At 39.6% G+C, this 21,654-nt stretch overlaps 1 pseudogene; it reads right to left on the reverse strand.

Annotated features, from left to right (window-relative positions):
• Nucleotides 1-1,841: 1,841 nt before the first annotated feature.
• Nucleotides 1,842-6,147, reverse strand: LOC124891397 (annotated as a pseudogene).
• Between the last annotated feature and the right edge of the window lie 15,507 nt (nucleotides 6,148-21,654).

A 21,654-nucleotide genomic window follows, 5' to 3' on the forward strand; every position in this document is an offset into this window, starting at 1 on the left:
CCACACATATCTTCTTGCCAATATATCATTTCCTTCTCAGACATGGAACTTTCTATCCTCTCCTTAGAGTTTAGTTACTACGTTTCTTGCTTGAAGTCGTTGGCATTCCCCTATGCAGAGATAGTTTTCGCAATAGCTATATTCTCAAGCTCTGATTTACTTGTACCCTTTTTTATTGAATTTATTGAAATAAGTCTGAAAGAGCTGGGACTCGGGGATAGGGCTTGACTAAACTCAAAAAGAGCCGCTAGAAAAGAGAAGGACTTTATATGTCTAGTCTTCTTACCGTGTCTAAGAGTTTTAAAAGTTTGAATTATCATACGTTGTTAATAAGTCTCATAGCAGTTAAAAGAGAGCCTAATAGATAGAGTGTCTAAGTCTGGAGTAAGGGTAAGACCCTCTAGGGCTATTCTTGCTATAAGGTTCCAGTTTATCTTGGTGAAAGGAAGAAGGGCTACTAGAAGCCTAGAAGGAGACTGGAGAACGAAGTGACTTGCGGGATTTAATAAAGCAAAGGAATCGGGTTTCAGGCTGTGAAGAAGCCCTTGACCCTAAGACTCACCAACATCTTATGATGAGACATCGGGATACCTGGCAAGAGTTAATAAATTGGTGAACCTATTAGAGACGCTTCTAATTCTTTTCTTTCTCCTGACACTCACTATCTTATCCGAACAGGAAATTTGTTGAAATAAAGAAACTTAGGTTGTTGTTGAATCAACTTAGAATACAACCAGTACCCACGTCGCAACTAAAGCACTCGTAGCATACGTTCCATCCACATCCGGCCAGTTGAAGTGAAGATCGAGAAAATGTTCTTCAAAGTTTGCTAATAACCAAAAAAGAATTGAACTAGTGTAAGGGACTTTATTCAAGTTAGCATTTTAGACCAATGCAATCTATTAGGAAAATCAAAATGATTATTGATCAAGGTGGGAAGTCTCATTTCCTAAGAAGTAAGTCAGGAAAAAAGGTGTATCGAGGACAACTTTCATATGCGTTCTTTGCAGTATTACTATAATGGGCTTCTAGAGAACTACTCTAATCGGATTTTTCTCTGGATTGAGCAGTTTTCTTTCTCAAGGCAATGAGTAAGTGGATTGAATCAAGCAATTAGGGAAGCCAGTACGCATACAGGAAGTGGTAAAGCTGTAGTAGAGTTGGCATTTGATTGCCCTATTGTTTACTTGAAATTCGACTCTAACCTTGCACTAGTATAAGACAATGGTCAAAAACTATCAATCCTAGGGGAACTCAGGAAGGCAAAGGGGGAGATTTTCCTTTATCCCCCCAAAATAGAGCTATCAGCGCTAATGGATCAATCTTTATTGAACTGGTGAATTCACCTATTGCTAATTATCCTATATTTTACTCTACTAGACAATATTAGTTGTCTAACCCTAATAGATAGGGCTCCTTACGAAGCCGATAAAACCCTCTTCTATTTGAATCTTCTACCGCATGAGACAAGGTTATGAAATAGCTTAGTGCTAGCTAAGGAAGAGTGTAACTGGATCGCATCCGTCTCCTGATACCTATACCTAGCACAGATTCCCCAATCTATTTAGCGCTTGGATTGTGCACCTTATTTCTTTATGTTGATAAGGTGCACAATTCATTTATACCTGTGGTATGAACCCCTTACGGGCTGCCAACGCTCTACAGAATCCTCATTCTAAGACCACTAATCATAATCTTGTTATGACTGTCCCTCTTACGGGGAACTCTTTTCAGGAAGCACTAATCAAATAATAGGGACGAGAAAGAGGAAATAGCAAAGAATCATTCGGCGCGTAGTGAACTGCCAAATAGATCAGTACAGCTAGGGATGCCGTTGAAACCTAAGCAAAAGCTTCAAATTTTGCGAATTGGGCTAGTTCGAATTTTCATGTACCAGCTACTTGTTTCATGGATTTTATTTGAGCTGCGGACCCCACTCTGGAAAGGGAGATACCCACATTAATAGCAGGTCTGATTCCAGAATTGAATAGGTCGGCGGATAAGAAGATTTGTCCATCAGTAATGGAAATTACATTAGTAGGAATATAAGCCGAAACATCTCCCGATTAAGTTTCAACTATTGGTAAGGCGGTCATACTTCCTTCACCTAAACTCAAACTAAATTTAGCGGCTCTTTCCAAAAGGCGTGAATGCAAATAAAAAACATCTCCTGGACAAGCTTCACGACCGGGCGGTCTTCGTAATAGAAGAGACATTTGGCGATAAGCTTGCGCTTGTTTGGAGAGACCATCATAAATGATTAAAGTGTGTCGTTAACGATACAGAAAATATTCATCCAGAGCTGCTCCTGTATAAGGAGCAAGGTATTGTAATGTAGCAGGGGAATCCGTCATTTCAGCTACCACAATAGTGTATTCCATCGCTCCCCTTTTCTGTAAAGTCGTTACTACCTGGACCACAGAAGACGCTTTTTGCCCAATAGCTACATAAACACATAAACCATTTTGACCTTGTTGATTGAGAATGGTGTCTGTGGCTACTGCTGTTTTACCGGTCTGTCTATCCCCAATAATGAATTCTCGCTGATCACGTCCTATAGGGATCATCGAATTAATAGCAATAAGCCCGGTTTGAAGAGGCTCATATACAGAACGACGCAAAATAATACCCGGGGTGGCAAATTCAATTAATTGAAATTTAGAAGCTGAAATTTCACCTCTACCATCAATAGGTTTAGCCAGGGCATTTACAACACGACCCAAATAAGCCTCACTCACGGGTATCTGAGCAATTCTTCCCCTTGCTTTCGAGCCGAAGTTTGCTTGTTTTAGTCCATACAAGGCCTTCCTGATGAGAATTTTCTATTCATTCCAAAAGTTACTATGCTTCACTCTCTCCTTGACAGAGATATTTCAACCTATCTGATCGTGACTTTGTTAACCCGCTTCGTCGCACGATAGAGAAAGGAAAAGTGACCCCGTGCCCTACCTTTGCTAAGTAAGAAATTGGTGAAGGCATCGGATATGACTAAAACTATGTAATTCAAGAAGCGACTGATCGATGGAAAGCTTCAAACAACACCATTGATAAATATCCCATAGTCGGGTTGAGGGCGTTAGAGAGAATGTCTCTAAACCTATTTTTCTGTTCGCTTTAGCTCGAGCAATTTCACTCTCTTTGAGTAACTTACAATGAATCTTCGGTAATAGAAAACGAGTCCTTAAAATGATCTTAGCTCTCTTACCTTGGTGGGTGCTTGCCACTCTTTGATGGCTCTGATGCCCATCTAATGCCCTATTCCGAGGATCTCCGTCTGTTTAAAGGAGCATTTGTCTTTACATAACATAGAGGGGATTTTTCTTTAATACCTTAAAAATGGTCCGAAGGTGGTGAAAGTGGTCGTTTAACGAATAGCTACAGTCCACGATTAAAGTATACTACCAGTCGTCTAAGTACGGGTGGAATAAATCATTGTGGAGGGAGAAGAACGTGGCAGGGGTATTGGTGAGTCCAAAAGAAATAACCAGATAAACGCCCCCGGTCATTCCGGCAGCTTAAACTGAAAATAGGAAAAGATATGAGAATCAAAATAAGTCTATACCTGCAGATGAAAGATGAGCTTCTACGTGAACATTTCACACAGTGCTTTCTCCTCCAACAGTCAAGTAACTAGCACTGGTTATTCCAGCAAGAGCTCTTACTCTAACAGAACTAGGATCGTCAACTCCAATTGTAGCAGCTGAAATGTCTGAACCACCAAATATGGTATTAATAGCTTTTATTGCATCGACGGGTGGAAATGAAGAGCCGACGTGGAAACTTATAGAGTCTTAGCCTTCTAAGACTTTCTTCTCCAACTCACTCAATCGATAGGTTGAGGCAATCAACTAGAAATCGACCAAAAGGACCTGTTAAGCCTTAGAAGTCAAAGCATGCATCACATATCACCATGCATAGCTTATTAGCTGTAGTAGCTGCATAGGAAACATAAATCATATAGTACTTTTCTCCATTGTGATGCATCAAATGGCTGTCTCTCCTCTCTCAAAGCAGGCGAACTTTATGGAAGATCAAGAAAAGCGAGAACGGGAACTCCTAGAGCTTCTGAACCATCGCCCGTCTCTGATCAGCATTCCAATACTTCGAAGAACACATCAGATATACAGAGTAGTAATTGGTATATTCATTGTCTCTCCACAATGGCAAGCTCCTGGTTCACACCTAGATCTGACCGGAGAATAGCATAAGAAAGATCTCGATGTCTTTAGGAATATACCACTCCCGATACTCTTCCCCCGTCACCTCTATCTCCAAATCAACTATTTGATATGATGAATTAAATATCATTACCAATGATTACAATTTTATCAATATATACTAAAATAAAAAAAAAGAATAGTTTCCACGTCGACGAGTAAAAAGGGACTGCCTGGGATTGAAGAAAACCAGCATCCACAGAAGCTAATTTGGCAAACCCATTTTGGGATACTTGTTTAAGTCCATAAAGGGACTGATTCAAGCGGCAAACTGAGTTCTCCCCCTGTGGAGAATATCCGTGAGGGAGAGACATGTATACTTTCTTTTTTGGAACATGTTAAGTCTTTACGCTCTAACTTACCTTCACAACTCTAGGTGTCGTTGCACCTAAGTTATCATTCTTTTTCCACTGTTTGATTATAGTACGGGGTCACATAGGATGGTTAATACAGGAGAAGGACCGATACTTTGCTTACACAACACATCTTCACATTTCCTTCCCTCTAAATATGTCTCAATTCACACCTCCAACCCCTTCTCATTAGCTCTCTGATTCTCAGGATAATATTGAAATGTGGATCCTCAAGCCCAGCCATTTTGCAGCTTCTGTATAGAAACCAGGGAGTCCGTATCAACCTGAATGAGTCTATAACCCTCCTCCCAGAAGCTAGTAGTTTGGATAAAAAGAGATAATCAGAAGAAAATGATCGGGCAGGGATGCACAACAGGAACTTACAAAGCCAACACAAGAGAAAAGAAATATGTTCACCCTCGGCAATACGCACTTGATAATACCCCAAAAATCCTTCTTCATCGCTCTCAGCGCATCAAGTCAAATAGTGTTGTTTAACAATCTTAAGAAGCTTTAAGGTAAAGATTACATTCAGGCTCATAAGAAGCTCTTGTCGCCAACTGCATCAGAAAATGCAAGAAACTTTGAATTGGACATAGATAGCCTTTTTCATCTTTTCTGATTTCGATAGGAATCCCACCCTCACCTCAAGATGAGAGGACTTCTTTGAGACCTAAGCTTTGTTCCCTTCTCAAGTGACCTGAAAGCCAGGCAGGCGCTTTAAGAAGGTGCCAGTTGACTTCTAGTTGTAGCGGATCTTACATCAGTTCTAGCACTTTTTCTTGATTCTATTTTTGAAAGATTTTTACTTGCTCTGAGGAATGTCTGGTTTAACCAGAATTATCTTGTTAGATTTTAGAGTCATCCCGGGATCTTTGGCTTATGCCATGTGCTCTAAACTTGAACTCAACTTCCTTTTTTCACCAACATCCGTTTCTCACTCAAGAAACTGGTGAAAGTCTTTTCCCCTTGCTGTAGCTTTCACAGTCCCACTCCCCCTCAGACTAGACTGAGCTGCATTGCCGTACCTTCATACCTTTGCTTCGATGTCCTGTCTTAAGGTTCCCCCGAGATACTTTATTAAAGCAGACTTTTGCTCATCGTTTGCGTCTTTAGTCGAAAGCTATTTCTTTTATAATTCCTTCTCTCACTTCTTGAATACTTTCTTTTTTATTCAATAGCTCCTCTACTATAAGAGAAGGAGTTTTCTTCACCTTGTAGTACGGCAGGCCCTTCTTCGATGAGTGCCCTTTCCCCAACGTCCAATCGTCTCAGTACAGAAGACTAAGCTCAGACGAATTACAGTCCTCCCTTGCCCCTCCTTAGTGACTTTGGTCAGGAAAGGGAATAGGGCAATAAATAAAGCTTTGGCTCAGAATTAGACCTTCTGTAGATGGCACTTCAGACTTTTGGATAGGCCTGAGAAAGCCTAGACCAAAGGTGCCTAATAGCCTAGCCAGACTCATCGGGTAAGGAATCCCAGCCTCAGCGAAACCAGTAAGCAAGCCCAAGTCCACGCATGAAGGCTCGCTGGATTTATTCGAATTGAAAGCCCATAGAGACGAAGGCCAAAGCATTGACTGAAGAGGGGGGCAAAGAGATATTTGCCTTTGACTTCTTCTCCGCCTACTGACTGATACCCGGCTAGATGCTCCTATTTCTTATTCGTAGATCATAGATTAAGATGTTATTAGGTAAGGAAAGTCATTCCTTTCATTCCTTTCTGAGAATAGATCCACAATAGCTCGCAGATGGGGAATTCTTCTGCTACGACCCTTAGGCGAGCTAATCAGTCTTGCTTTACCAAAAAATCCCTCCTCACTCCCCCCTTTCCAATATATAAGCCCCACAGGCCCTCTCTGATAAGGAAGAAAATAAAATAATCTTAATTTTATGACAAATCTGGTCCGATGGCTATTCTCCACTAACCACAAGGATATGGGGACTTTTTATTTCATCTTCGGTGCCATTGCTGGAGTGATGGGCACATGTTTCTCGGTACTGATTCATATGGAATTAGCACGACCCGACGATCAAATTCTTGGTAGGAATCATCAACTTTATAATGTTTTAATAACAGCTCAGGCTTTTTTAATGATCTTTTTTATGGTTATGCCGGCGATGATAGGTGGATCTGGTAATTGGTCTGTTCTGATTTTGATAGGTGAGCCTAACATGGCATTTCCACTATTAAATAATATTTTATTCTGGTTGTTGCCTCCAAGTCTTTTGCTTCTATTAAGCTCAGCCTTAGTAGAAGTGGGTAGCAGCACTGGGTGTATGGTCTATCTGCCCTTAAGTGGTATTACCAGCCATTCTAGAGGAGCAGTTGATTTAGCAATTTCTAGTCTTCATCTATCTGGTGTTTCATCCATTTTAGGTTCTATTAATTTTATAACAACTATCGTCAACATGCGTGGACCTGGAATGACTATGCATAGATCACCTCTATTTGTGTGGTCCTTTCTAGTGACAACATTTCCACTTTTATTATCACTTCCGATACTGGCAGGGGCAATTACCATGTTATTAACCAATCAAAACTTTAATACAACCTTTTTTGATCCCGCTGAAGGGGGAGACCCCATATTATGCCAGCATCTCTTTTGGTTCTTCGATCATCCAGAGGTGTATATTCCCATTCTGACTGGATCCGGTATCATAAGTCATATTGTTTTGACTTTTTTGGGAAAACCAGTTTTTAGGTATCTAGGCATGGTTTATGCCATGATTAGTATAGGTATTCTTAGATTTCTTATTTGGGCTCATCATATGTTTACTATGGGCTTAGATGTTAATACCAGTGCCTACTTCACCGCAGCTACCATGATCATAGATGTCCCCATTGGAATCAAAATCTTTAGTTGGATCGCTACCATGTAGGGGGGTTCGATACAATACAAAACACCCATGTTATTTGCTGTAGGGTTCATTTTTTTATTCACCATAGGAGGACTCACTGGAATAGTTCTGGCAAATTTTGGGCTAGACATTTCTCTACATGATACTTATTGTGTGGTTGCACATTTCCATTATGTACTTTCTATGGGAGCCGTTTTTGCTTTATTTACAGGATTTTACTATTGGGTAGGTAAAATCTTTGGTCGGACATACCCTAAAACTTTAGGTCAAATCCATTTTTGGATTACTTTTTTCGGGGTTAATATGACCTTCTTTCTTAAGCATTTCTTAGGGCTTTCGGGTATGCCACATTGCATTCCAGATTATCCAGGTGCTTACACTAGATGGAATTCCCTTAGCAGTTTTGGCTCTTATATCCGCAGTTGGGATTTGTTATTTCTTTGTGCTCGTAACAATCACTTCAAGCTGTGGAAAGAACAAAAGATGTGCTCCAAGTCCTTGGGCTGTTGAATAGAATCCAACCACACCAGAATGGATGGTACAAAGTCCTCCAGCCTTTCATACATTTGGAGAACTTCCAGATATCAAGGAGATAAAAAGCTATGTGAAGTAAAAGAAGAAAGGGTCGTCGATTACTACTAAGAACCTAACAGAACTTTTCCAAATATGGGAAACCACTTGTGTAGGTCAGGGGTAAAAAAGCCCAAATAAGTGATTTTAGCCCTTATAAAAAGAAAACTGATTCTTGAACCCTTTTCACGCTCATGTCATGTCGAGGTACTACAGAAAAAAAGAGAAAAATCCAATCCAATTTATCGTAATCGATTAGTTAACATGTTTTGGTTAACCGTATTCTGAAACTCGAAAAAAAAATCATTGGCTTATCTTTCTATCGAGCCGTGAAAAAGATTCAACAAAAGACAGAAAGAAATTCACTACCCCTTTTACATCAAGGAATACATGGAGTAACTCTCGATATACCAATAAAAGCAAGACGTGTAGGTGGATCGACTCATTAAGTTCCCATTGAAATAGGATCCACACAAGGAAAAACATTTGCTATTTGTTGGTTATTAGAGGCGTCCCAAAAAATATTCGGGTCGAAATATGGCTTTCAAATTGAGTTCCGAATTAGTGGATGCTGCCAAAGGGAGTGACGATGTCATACGCAAAAAGGAAGAGACTCATAGAATGGCAAAGGGAAATAGAGCTTTTGCATATTTTCGTTAATCCATGAACAGGATCTATACATTTCGATCAGAAAAGAATCAAGAGAAAAAGAAAGAATCGAAATTGATCGATAAATTTCTCAAAACAAACAAAAAGGAAATGAAATATGAAACATAAATCATGGACCAACTAAGACCTCTCTGGGGCTTTCTTAAAGAGGAACCTCATGTAAATACCATGGAATAAGGTTTGATCCTATTCATGGAGATTCCATAACTATTCCAAAAATGGAAAGTTCGACACAATTGGGATTTTTTTTAATTGGAAGAAGTTACTAATTCATGATCTGGAATGTACAGAATGAAAACTTCATTCTCAATTCTATGAGAATTTTGATGAAAGCCTTTCATTTGCTTCTCTTCGATGGAAGTTTGATTTTCCCAGAATGTATCCTAATTTTGGTCCTAATTCTTCTTCTGATGATCGATTCAACCTCTGATCAAAAAGATATACCTTGTTTATATTTCATCTCTTCAACAAGTTTAGTAATGAGCATAACGGCCCTATTGTTCCGATGGAGAGAAGAACCTATGATTAGCTTTTCAGGAAATTTCCAATTTCAATGAAATCTTTCAATTTCTTATTTTACTATGTTCAAATCTATGTATTCCTCTATCCGTAGAGTACATTGAATGTATAGAAATGGCTATAATAGAGTTTCTCTTATTCGTATTAACTGTAACTCTAGGGGATTCTAATAGACTAGAAGTCCTTCCGCCCCCTTGTGACTGTGAATTGAATGAATAAATGGATGAAATCAAGAAATAATTCAACTAATAGTTCTAACCAAGAACAATAAATGGGAGAACAGAAGTCGTCTGGGTTCACAAAGACTCTGTATCTAAAAAGTCAAAAAGATATATCGAAGTACTTCTGATGATTCAATAATCTTATTACTTCAATTCTAAGTTCTTAGTTACTTTGACTGGATGAGTCCTAGTGAGGGAATAATTAAGTCATAATTCATTTGTTGATTGTATCATTAACCATTTCATTTTTTTTGGTGCGAGGATTGTCATCATGAATCCACTAATTTCTGCCGCTTCCCTTATTGCTGCTGGATTGGCCGTAAGGTGCTTCTATTGGACCTGAAGTTGGTCAAGGGACTGCCGCGGGTTAAGCTGTAGAGGGTATCGCGAGACTGCCTGAGGCAGAGGGAAAAATAAGAGGTATGCTATTACTTGGTCTAGCTTTTATGGAAGCTTTAACAATTTATGGACTGGTTGTAGCATTAGCACTTTTATTTACAAATCCTTTTGTTTAATCTTAGCTTAGAAATATGAAAAAGAAATATATTTTTCATATTTTATTGCGTTCGACTTGTCGTTTGCTTTTTCAAATTCTATCAAGATTTCACTCCTCCAATTCTTTATTCTTTGAGAAAAGAACCTACGGGAAGGGCCGATTTACGGATGAGGAATTAGCATACTGACTTGCTTTCACCCTTCCCGTTCATAGACCAAGGGAAAAAGTGTTAGTGTTCTAATAACAAATAAAAGGGCTAGTTCATTAGTTCATAATTTATAACTAACTCGAATATTTTTTATTTTTTTACTCAATTTTATAAAAAAATAAAAGAATAAATAAAAAGAGGGACGAAGTGCTACAAAAAGAACTCTATTTGATTTTTTAGTCTATCTATAAGAGGAGATCATATGAAAAACGTAACCGATTCTTTCGTTTCTTTGGGGTACTGGCCATCTGCCGGGAGTTTAGGGTGCACTACCGATATTTTAGCAACAAATCCAATAAATCTAAGTGTAGTGCTTGGTGTATTGATTTTTTCTGGAAAGGGAGTGTGTGCGAGTTGTTTATTTCAAGAATATACTGGACCAATCAGCTGTACCCTTTTCTGTTATAAGTAGGAGAGAGAGGTGCATGATCTCGCGAATTACTTCTGTATATATTCAGAAATTATATGTAAGAACCATAGCATTTCGCAATTCATTGGTAAATCAATTTTGATTCTCTATTAACCAATAATGTGGAACTATTAACATGGTTAAAACAAACTGTTTGAAGTCTAGACGCAGCATGGTACTCTTTCTACCACTATGTTAATATAGAGGTGGTTTCAAAATAAATATTTTACGATATAGGATACTCATATTGAGAAAATGATTTTCACCGCTTATAGTAAATTGTAAAAATGGGAATTTTATCCCATTTATCTAATGCTGAATTGATGACCTATTCTAAGTAAGAAGGGCTTTTTGGATTTGAAAAAAAAAAAAAGAAACAACTTTGCTAACAATTATATATTTTTTATTTTGTCAGAAGAGTCCTGGGAATATTTTGGTCTTACATTAGTTTCGATATCTTTTTGGAATATGAACAAAGAAGAGAAGATAGTCTCATTACATTCATAAAGAAAGATATGAGAATCAAAACGTCGGGTGTGACGTTGATCAAAGAAGGTTGGGTGTGAATGTCCCTTTGAAGTCTTGCACGCTCTATGCTTTTCGCCATCTTTCCCTCTAGTAAAAGATTAGCTCGTACCCTATCTCTGTGTCTAGGGATTCCTGGGGCATGAGTTAAGCATATAGTTGATTTCTCTTTCTTTCGATTGAGCGTCGTTTTGGATTTTCTCTCTGCAGGCATGCAAAACAACAGAGCCACTGCTCTTCAGGGTGATGAGGTGGACAATTCCTTACTCCAGCTTCAAAGGAGCATCTTTGCATGAATCAATACTAACTCCTCAGTCAGCTGACCCTCTATTTCGGTAATTAGAGAAGAAGAACTCCATAAGGGAGGAGAGGTGGCCCTTGGGCCACTTGACTCGTTGGAGAGGGGTTTTGCCTCGAATCCAAATGATTTCTCTTCTTCTCTTAAGATATTTCTATTTAGGACTTTATCGAGGGATCAATTGACTCCGAAACATAAAGTAACAAGACCATAACCTCCTGCCCCCAGCCTTAAAGGATCCCAACTCATCATCCTCATCTCCAACTTATTCATGGTTTTAAGGTACTTTTTAATATTAGAAAAACTTATTTGGAGACCAAGGCGAGGGGTTATCTTCGACAACCAACCGGGGTCATGGAGCCGGCCTCCCCCATCGTCCCCCCTACCCGCACCCTCCATAATGAAAGTACGTAGAAACCTTGATCTGTTTACTTCCTCCTTTAATAGGATCGGGATGAGGAGTGACCTTTTAATAGACCTAGAGTATCTGCTTAAACTACCTCAGAAGCAAAGAGAGGCAAAATAATCAAATTTAGTAATATCTTGGCCTTTGATGAAGATGAACTGATATACTAGCATTCTCTTCCAACTCCGTATAGTAACTGAGGGCAAACTATCTCTAGATGACAAAGTGAAAAGTAGAATTGATCTGCTCATCCCTCTATTCCAATAGAAAACATTAGCCTTCATCCATGAGATCGGGGTATCACTACCAGTAGGGACCCAAGCTTAGCCCGCGTAAGACTCATAAGAGGATCTACGTCATTATTCATTCCCCATCCCGAGATGTGTAAGTAAACAGTCTTCCCTAAGCTTGAAGCAAGAATAAATAAAGTCTATCAGAAACAAGACCTGATTATTCAAATCAAAGGCTTAAAGACAGGGTCAATAGTAGTAGCCTCATCTTAGAGAAGAGGTGAGTATGAATATAAGAGACCTAACTTGGAAGACAGCTTGATGAGAGCCGGGTGGGAATCTAGCTCAACAAAGAGTCTTTCTTGTCGGACCCATATACCCATGAATGATTTCAGACTTTATCACACCTATTTCGGAGGATGGTCAACAGACTTGGGAAGTCACCATCTTTTTGCTCATGCTATTACCGAAAGCTCTTTTCTTAGGAAGGATTATTCCAGTTTTCAGTCTTATGGCCTGCGCCCTTTCACTGGCGATGGTAAGCCTACTGGTGCCATCATGAAATCACCTCCTAAAATACCACCATATATCCACCTATCGAATTGGATAACAGTATTAGGATCTAGCAACCACCTTGGTGTAGTCGATAAATCCCAATCGACTCCCATATCATAACACTTCCAGATCAGACCAAACTTGATTAAATCAAAATCTTTGTTCGATCTTTTCCAGGTCGTGCTACACATAGGAACATCCATCATCTTATCAATGGATACCTCCTCAGACAATGCAACCGTATAGTACTAGTGACACCACTTAAGCCACAATTTTACCCAATTGAGTATCACTGTATGCTCAAGAATATTACTTTCCTTATCAAACACCATCTTTTTGGGGAAGAGATATATCTCTTTGGGTTTCAATTCCCTCCAAAGATAATCCATTATCTTTCCCTTTAAATAGGGATTGAGGTTTCCAAACCTTCCAATCCACCATTCAAGAGGTAGGGGATGTGACCGGTTTGGCTTGCAAAAGGTAGCCTTTAATCTTTCCCAACGTTTAGATTGAGTCAAGAAAAGACACGAACGGATTCTAAATCCCATTCCAACCAACCGTTGTAATGTAGAAACACTTACAGGGTATTTATTACGGATAGAACAGAGACCAATAGTCATCCTACAAGATAACAACAACCGAAGAGAGACTGGAGACAGGTCAATTTGCATTGACTTGACCCAGAATCTCTTGGCAAACTCGATGCAACTAGTTTTAGGTATTATTGATTTAGCCTCCGAAATGGTCACACCGAGTTTATCCAGTAGTATCCTATATTGTTGTGCTACAAGTACATCAATGATTAGGATATCATCACCTAGCAAGGCATAGTCCTTAAAAGGGGTGGTTCTTTGCGGGTAAGCTCGTTTTTCTGCCAATCACACTACATAGTTGTGGGACAATGCAAAGAGTGACCATGAGGAGTAGTAACCTAACGGCTGACCACAAAGAAAGGCAACCTCACTCATCCTTTTCACAATCATTTTCCCGACTAGAAAGTGTTTGAGGACTAAAGAGTTGTTGACAATAGAAGACGCCAATATTAGCTCAAACATACAAGACATAAAGGCAAACATGACATTCAATGGCCAACGATCCGTTTCTGACTTATGATCAAAGGAATAACACTCATTCTTCTTTCCTTCTCTCAAAAGTGAGAATGAAAAATTTTAGTTGAAATTTCCATCTGTTCAGAGACGAGAAAGAACCTCCATTGACCATTTGTGGACAGGAAAGAGCAACCTCTGCTTTATGTAATTACATATTGCAAAGATGCGCCTCTGATTATTCTAGTTTTCAGTTTAGTTTAATTTCACCAGGCGAAGAAAAAGGATTAACAATCTCTCAGTCTTGGGAAGTTTTCTTTTTCTTTAAATAGAGAAAGTGGTGGCTAGATTCGTGTTCCTTTTCCAGACTATCAAGGATTTCAAAGATCTTTCATACTGTGCCCAATCCCGATATTGTCTTGGGAATTATCAGTATATATAGTAGCATACTGGACTCCATCTACTTAAGTAGAAGCATTCGACGAATCACTTGACGGTTTTTATTTCCATTTGCCGACTCTTATCTTGTTAACTGACTTAACCGTAATACTTATCCAAAGATAGGACAAGTTAAAAGAGCTTCGGTTGTTACAATTTCTATCTCGCGTAAGAAAGAGAGTTTAGAGTGCCATACAAAGAACCTTAGATAAGGGGATTCCTCCCATTGACTGAAGTTCAAAGTCAACCTTTCACACAAGGTAATCTTCTGATAGAGGAGAAGAGGCAAAGCACAACCGATTCTGTGGCACAAGATGCGCTGGTATTGCAAAGGCAGGAATGAGTTCACAGAGTTCGAATAAGCTACTCAACCAACTAAAGCTAAAAGGAGAAAGGCATTCTCATACCCTGATACCGCTTTGTGGAAACCTAGAATAGAAGAAAGTCTCTTTATGATGGCTCGGTCTACTTCTCTGATGAATGACATGGCTTGCTTGGCGGAAGTCTTTATATTGCCAAGTCTCGGATATTCCGTAATAGCCACACATTATCACATAATAGGAATAAATAATACTATCACGCGAATGCCTTTGCTTTGCCCTAAAGAATCTTTTTCGATAGCTATCCCAAAATAAACCTTCTACGTGGTGCTCCTAACGCAGGTTCAAGAAAAGTTTTACCAGAACCCTTTTCTGAGAGAATCTTTGGAAAGACTCCCATGTGTGATTGCTGACTAGAGAACTTCTTAACACATCATAGGTCTTCCTTTAACGCGCATGGTTGAGAGTGAACTCCCCAAAAGAGGAACCAATCTCGAATTTTAATTTTTAACCGTCCCATTAGCAATTCTAGTACAAACTAGCAAAATCTAGCTTAGGAGTAGATAGACCTATCGACCGATGACCCTATATTATATAATTCTACATTAATTATATAATAGAATGCCAGGTAAAGTTGCACCATTGGAAAAACTATCCATTCATCGCATAAAGATGGGTGATCAATTCTCCTCTGACAAAGAATTTGAAAACATCTATTCTGGTCTATTATTTTTATTATTAGTTCAGGAATATACCTTCCGATGCATGCATTCACCTTAATAAGATTGCTTAAAGACATGCCCACCAATATACTTTTTTTGAGGTGCTCCTAACGTGCCATTGGAAGTGCGACAGAGGAGTTATAAGTATAAGACATCTTCATAGGTACTCTATCCAATATTGCTTCATAGAAACTAAGACTAGGAAAAGAATGGCTAGCTAACCTAACTAGCTGATAGAGCGCCATAAGAAGTCGAATGCAAGGGGGTCAATAAGATTAAAGAGGAGAGATAGTTGATAGCTTAGATTTTGCAACTCCATTGGGGATGAGGAGCTCTCGGTACTCGACTATTAAGTAGGTCTATTACGGAAGACCCTTTGCCTACTTTTCCTATTATTAAGACTACCCCCACCCCCAAAATTTTGGGAAATATAAAGCTTGTAATCCCAGGACGTGTAGCATACTCTTCAAGAGGGATTAGGTTACCCACACCAAACCTTTGTGCTTGCACGATTGGTGATATCCTGCCTATGAAAAGAATGAACAAACTCCCACTTTTCGAACCTTTAATCCTACCATGGGTGGGATCACTGCCTTTACCCAACCTTACCTATTACAAGATGAGGAAATAGATTCAAGAACTGGTCATACCGTCGTTCAACAACTAGCTGAAAAGCAAGGACGCTAAGGATTCAAAAATCAAAAATCCTGTAGTAACCAATGGTGCTACCGTACTAGCCCCTCCCCTCTTTCTTTTTAAGTCATTAGCCCTTAGGGCAGTCACCTTTCTCTTAGATAAAAGATAGGTTCAAAGCAACCCCCCTCTCCTAAGAGTCGAGATCTCCCCAGTGTGAAACTAAAGGAGGATTCCCCGAATACCTGAAATAGAGATAAGCATAGAAAATGTGAAATATTTGATAGGATCTATTTCGGGAATGTGGAATGGTTGAGAAATTCAAATGTGAAAACTTTAGTATCTCTCACTTCTCGGAAAAGAAATCCATAAAGTCCTCGGTAGGATTGGCAGCATCCCCCCTCAAGGCACTATTCCGAGACAGAATCTCTTGAAAGAGAAAAAAACATGAATGTTTTCTCTCCCTGATTTGTAGAATCTCTTGAAAGAGAAAAAAAACATGAATGTTTTCTCTCCCTGATTTGTAGATCTCTGTTCTCAAAACACAGTAACCTGTAATACTCTTTCTAAGAGCCACAATTGTGGAGTGTGGTCTTTACTTTTCACCAATGCTCCCCCTTTGCTTTAGAAAGTAGAAAAAGGCTATTTTGCCTGTATAGCTTTCTTATTCGATTGAGTATAGAGGCCTCCATACTTTCATTTATTCTTATGAAAAAAGGTTCCCCCATTTCTTGCCCAACTATTTCGAGTAGAGAAAAATTAGGACCCTGCGATGGGGATTCAGGTAGGGCATCGGGAACCTGTGGGTTCGCCCCCTGTCTCCCGCTCAAAGTTTCTTGGAAACTTGTCACAAAAGGCACGACAGTTTCTAATAAATTGTTCATTTTTGTATTTTCGAATTGATTCCGCACCTAAAGCGAACTCCTACTCCTCTTCTTTGTGTTCTATTGATCAGAAGCATCCCGCAGCGCCACACCGGCCGGTAGAAAGAGTGTTGCTACTAAGCTAAGCTGCTGTTGAGGAACTCGGTATAAGCGATTTTCTACTTCTGCCTTTCTAGGCTTCACTATAGCTCCCTTTTTTTTCCAATTCCTTCTTTTTGTTCTACTTAGGTGGAGCAATCCGAACTCTCGATAGAATATAAAAGAGGACGACAGGCCTGTGTAAACAGCTCAACGAATTCATGTGGACACTCCTCAGCCTGAGGACAATCTCTCAAATACACATGTTGATGTTCTTGACCCATTTTTCTTTTCTTTGCTAATTCCTCTCAATGAAATTTTTCATGTTGCACTAAGTTACTTACGAATGTATGCATACGGTCCGGGAACACTTTGGGGTGAACACCCTTCTGAACAAGTAAGGTCAATAGTTCAGCATTTAGGCCGTAATATTTAGCAACCAAAAAATATTGTTCCCAACAAGTGCTCCATAGTACCTGCAGCCTCCTGAACTTTATATTCATCATTTTGGAAAGCGAGGGGAAGGGATCTCTTTTCTGCAACAGAAAAAAAGGGAGAAGATTTGACTCGGCACAACCTAACGATATATCCAATACCAATGATATGTGCCTAGAATGCATTGCTAGATCTCTGTTCTAGAAAGATATACAGGCAACAACGAATGCGCTTTGACCTCGGGCTTCCCTTTCATTACTTCTTTCATGATGAGAAAACTGCGTCCGCATCAGTCGAAGTGGTGGTTAATTTTTTTTAAATAAAGCTTCGTTGAACCCCTACTTGAAAGGGAGAATAGCAGAGTTGTTGTACAACCTAAGGTCTTTTCCTACAGAGAAAATGGCTAACTACCTGTAATTTCTGACCTGGACCCTTCTATTGCAGTTAGTTGCTTCTTGATGTACTTTATCGTATAAAGGCCAAAGTAGGCCGAAACGGACAAATTCATTGGTTGTCTTTTGGCGTCTTCCTTATGTGTGATCCATGTGCCTTGTTCAAATAGACTATTCTTGTTGTTTAGTAGCATTCGAATGGTTTATCCTGGAAATCAAATTCCTGATGATTGTCCTCTTTCTAGCTAATTTACCGAGTAAGTTATTAAGTGATTGAGGGCTACCTCTGCCCAACTCTTACCACAGGCTGGCTTTGACAGATGTCAGAGTCAATCCGATTCTTTGATTCAATTACTTTTCCAATTCCAACCCCGTGCATGGATGTAGAAAAGTGTGTGAATGGAATATGCAAGATTGGGGATGAACAACAGAAATTCATTTAGTATAGTCAGCTAGAAAGCATTAGCTAGGAAAGTCATACTGGGAATGTTGTTCCACACATTGGCTCAATTCTACCTTTCACATCCAATTCTTCCTTCATTATAAGGCCCAGCCCTTATTGCACAACTAAACTCTCGCCTTATTGCGTTGCGGCATTCACTCGAGCTAGGAAGCCTGCTAGTCGTACTAATAGCTTGAAGTCGTGTCTTGAAGGCTTTCATCCTACCCCCAACCTAGGAACAACATTAAGATATTTTGTTTCCATTTTTTTAGTTAAAATCATCGCATAGTATAGTGACAGTGCCCGGTCCGCAGCTGCGGAGTCCGTCTTTCCTTGAAAATACCTCCCAGAGGGAAGGGTTATAGTATAGATATACGCTAAGGAATATTATTAGTAAGACAAATGTATAAAGTACATATGTACTATATCTTCAAAAGAAAATAGATCCTTGTTCGGGTGTTCTGGTGGTGCCCTTGTCTGGTCTACTATCGTTTTTTCACTGCTACTAGACTACTTTGGCCCACCAAATGGCATAACCAAAGTAGCTGGCTTGGCTCCCTAATGATCTGGTCTATACTCCCCTTATGATTCGGCACCTATAAACAAACAGAACTACTATAGATAGACTAGAACATTTCTTATGTCAAACCATTCGATTTAATGCAATCTCTGATGTCAATGACACGAAAAAAGGATATATACAATAAATAGAATACACTGCTAGAGTATTTGAAAGCATCTGCAAAGCCAACAACGGGAAAAGTCGATCGTAGATCCCACATGATGCCTTGTACCCTCACCCAACCTTGTCTCTCGCTTATCGACTTGAGTCGAGCTAACTTTCGATCGAGGACTACCGATGAAAAGTGTTTGTAGTGTCAATTCCTTTTGGTGTACATCTCACCCAAAATAAAATACCAGAAAACATAAGCTTAAGCTCATATCTATCTATTCTCCTCGATTAAACAAAAGCTGTTTGATCCTATATAAAAATGCGTACTCATCGTGGTCGTCCCTCAGCCTCCCGTACCCATATTCCTAAACATCCCTGGGAGGAGAATAAGGATAGCTAGTCACGGACGATTTTCTCAACTACATGGTATACGAATCCAAGACTTCCTAGCTAGAGGCTAGACGGTATCAAACCATGGGACAGGGAAAAAAGAGCAACTTTCTAGGTTCTGCCATTGTAGGGTAAAAAATAATAATAAAAAAGGAAATAGAAGCCACGCCTGATTTGCCAAAGTACCACTGCCACCAGGGCTTACATCCTCCTATCACCTACTAGCTGCATGTGTTATATACCTACTGCTTCTATCGATAGAAATACCGAAGCACGTCTCCCTATAGCTTTGACTGCCAGAGGTTGGGAAGAAGGAAGGTGACTGGGCCCTATCACAAAATGAGCAAGTTAGCGACTTGTCAAAGCTTGGTGGCAGGTTTTGTCGAAAAAAGAATGTTTTTCAGCGGGAGTCTCATCTGGGTGGCTGGTTCAGTCGCTTTCGAGAACTCAGATTGATGGGTAGTGAAATAGCATACTCGTATGATTGATTTGAAGTCGGCCACTAATGAATGGCCTTTGACTCTTCGGATGGGTATGCTAGACAGGATGTTTGGACATTTACTTGGATCATACGTGTATAATGTGTTTTCCAAGTAAACATTTGATGTTCCTTTTATAAAGAAGCCTAAAGGCTTTCCTGTCTTGTTTAGGACTGGACAACTTTTAGGTTATTACTCCTCTTGGGATCACAATAAAGAAGGGGAAGTCAACTGTTGCCTCTAAAAGGGCCCGAATACCACCTAAACCAGTGCAAGATAGTATTCCCAAGGAATCTAGCATAGAAATAGGGAATCCATCTAGTATTTACTAAGGAAAAATGGTGCTGGGGGGTCCCACTAAGGTGAATATTATTGAACCCAAACGTTAAAAGCTATGCAAAGAATTCCTTCTACGTCCATTGCTACTTTAAGACCCCCAACAGAGGGAGATGAGCAAGATATGGGACCTACACACTTGGAACAGCCTCACCAAGAGTCTGCACAAGCCCAAGAGTTAGGTTCTTTTATCTTATAGAGGATGATGATGATGATTTACTCACTGATGATGCCATGTGTCAAGATGAGGAAGAGGTTTTTAGTTCGAGTTGGAGTGGAAGCAGTGAAGGAGGCGAGTTCCCTAACCTACACGAGCCAAAAGAGAAGAGAGTTCAGTCTATCAAGGGTTCAGGTTATCAATTCGGATCAGTCCCACGCAGGCCACAAAGAAAGAAAGAATGGATAAAAGCAGAAAGCCTATCTAAAAGGGGAACCAAAGTAGCTACTCAATAAAGTCAGGCATTTCGGAAAAGGGCATAGCTGCAATTCCGCTGGGAATTGAATCCATCTTCAATGAACCAATCAAAGAACCTAAGATCGACTTGATAATTCATCATATCTTTTGAAAAAGGGACCTGTAGAAAAAGATTTGATGCGAAGGAGGAAGAAGGAAAGGCTGCACTACTAACGTAAATACTACCGCGAACAAACTCGCAACGGCATCTAAGGGCGGTTATTACTAATAAAATAAGCAAGCTTCTTCCCAGGAATGGAATGAAGAATTCCACAAATTATTATTCTATATTATTATTATTATTTTTCAAATTCTTCAGAGTTGGATTTCCTGCAATAGAAAGATCGGGAACATGGGAGTTGTTGGGCGTAAAAGTGGCTTTCTTCTCTAACGATATTTATAGTCGGGTGGGATGAAAAGAGCGCTCCTAAATGTTGTTATCTTGTAAGGGTCTATGCGAGATCTCTTTAAGCAATTGCCGGCTACCTTTCCTGGGGATTGAGATCAAGCTTAAGTTGCTCTTGCTAGACGTATAGTAGGAGTTTATTGAGAGCCAGTTGCTGTCCTTTTCACTTATCATGCTAAGGATGTCTCGATGGTTTCAGTTGGAGGCCATTTTCTTGCCTTTAATGGACTATCGGGGTTAGCAGGCGTGGCTATCTTTTCTCCCACGTATCTAAGATAAGGGGCATAGCTTTTACTATAATGATTTTCATTATCTTACTTTAAGTAATGGGACTACCCTAATAGGTTTTTCTCTTCGGGTAAGCAAGTTAAGTAAACTCCCCCGCCTAGTTCCCTTGTAAAGAAAGTGTACTAGTAGGGCATAGTTCCCTCAAGCGAGTGGTTCCTTTGCTATCGGTCCCGACGAGCCAATAACATAGGGAGAAAGATTACATTCATTTTCAGGGGAGGGGAAACCCTATGCATAGTGATAAAGGCATAAGACCTCTAACTCAAATGAAGGGAGTAAGGTTGACTCCGGTCCCTTCGTCCCTCATCTAGACCGACATCAAAAGCAATTGAAATTGTCTAGAACAAACAACAACTACAATGAAAACCATTGGGAATCAAAGAAAGAAAAAAATCTATATTCTTATATGTAACTAGCCCTAGGAAAGGGACACTCTAGTGCATAAACTTATTTCGACGAAAAAAAGGGGGCACGGAATTAAACTTGGCAGTCAATCACTGTCCTGTGATATTGACTAATTATTATTATTATTATGAAATAACATATTCTATTAAGTCAGTTATAGTAGACTAGGAATCCAGAAAACTTCAAATCAAGAGGTCATACTCCGCCAACTACGCTTGGTTAAAGCTTTATCCCAGTTTGTTTCATTTTCTTTCAAGTCTAGTGGAATCATTATGATAGCTTTCCTCGGGATCAA

The sequence above is a fragment of the Capsicum annuum genome, unplaced genomic scaffold, assembly GCF_002878395.1.
Source record: "Capsicum annuum cultivar UCD-10X-F1 unplaced genomic scaffold, UCD10Xv1.1 ctg3484, whole genome shotgun sequence".
NCBI lineage: Eukaryota > Viridiplantae > Streptophyta > Magnoliopsida > Solanales > Solanaceae > Capsicum > Capsicum annuum.